Raw genomic sequence first — 542 nt, forward strand, 5'->3', positions numbered from 1 at the left:
TCATTGTTAGCACTCTCATTGAGACTAGTCAGTCTTTTTACTTTTTTAGTATCAATATTAACTCATAATGAAACTAATACATTATTACTAAAAGTATGATTACTGAAAACATTTTAAGATGTCCTTGCCTTTTTTTGCTTTCTGTGTAATTTTATTTTAAATTTTTATGTTTTTGTTTATTTAATTGTGAGAAAATATACATAACATAAAATTTACCATTCTAACCATTTTTAAGTGTACAGAAAAATAAGGAATAAGTCATGAATCTGCATGTCTTCCTAGGACAGGAGTCATGCTAATCTCTCTATAACCCCAACTATTGTATATGTGCTGCTAAAGCAAAACCTTGCATTTTTTTTGTCCTTGCAATATATCTGAATATATGATTTGTCTATAATTGCAAAATTAGTGCATTGTAAAATCCTAATTAATAAATAGAAATGACAGCCTTTGAGTATATTTCATTGCAAATATGTTTCATTGTTTTGTCATTTGTTTATTTGATTATAGTATTTATTTGTCATAGATTTTTTCATAAATTA

The 542-nt window shown here is 25.5% G+C and overlaps 1 pseudogene; it reads right to left on the reverse strand.

The window, feature by feature from the left end:
- Positions 1-242: 242 nt before the first annotated feature.
- LOC138398504 (U6 spliceosomal RNA) lies at positions 243-342 on the reverse strand (annotated as a pseudogene).
- Positions 343-542: the final 200 nt, after the last annotated feature.

This window comes from Eulemur rufifrons, chromosome 17 (assembly GCF_041146395.1).
Source record: "Eulemur rufifrons isolate Redbay chromosome 17, OSU_ERuf_1, whole genome shotgun sequence".
Taxonomy (NCBI): Eukaryota; Metazoa; Chordata; class Mammalia; order Primates; family Lemuridae; genus Eulemur; species Eulemur rufifrons.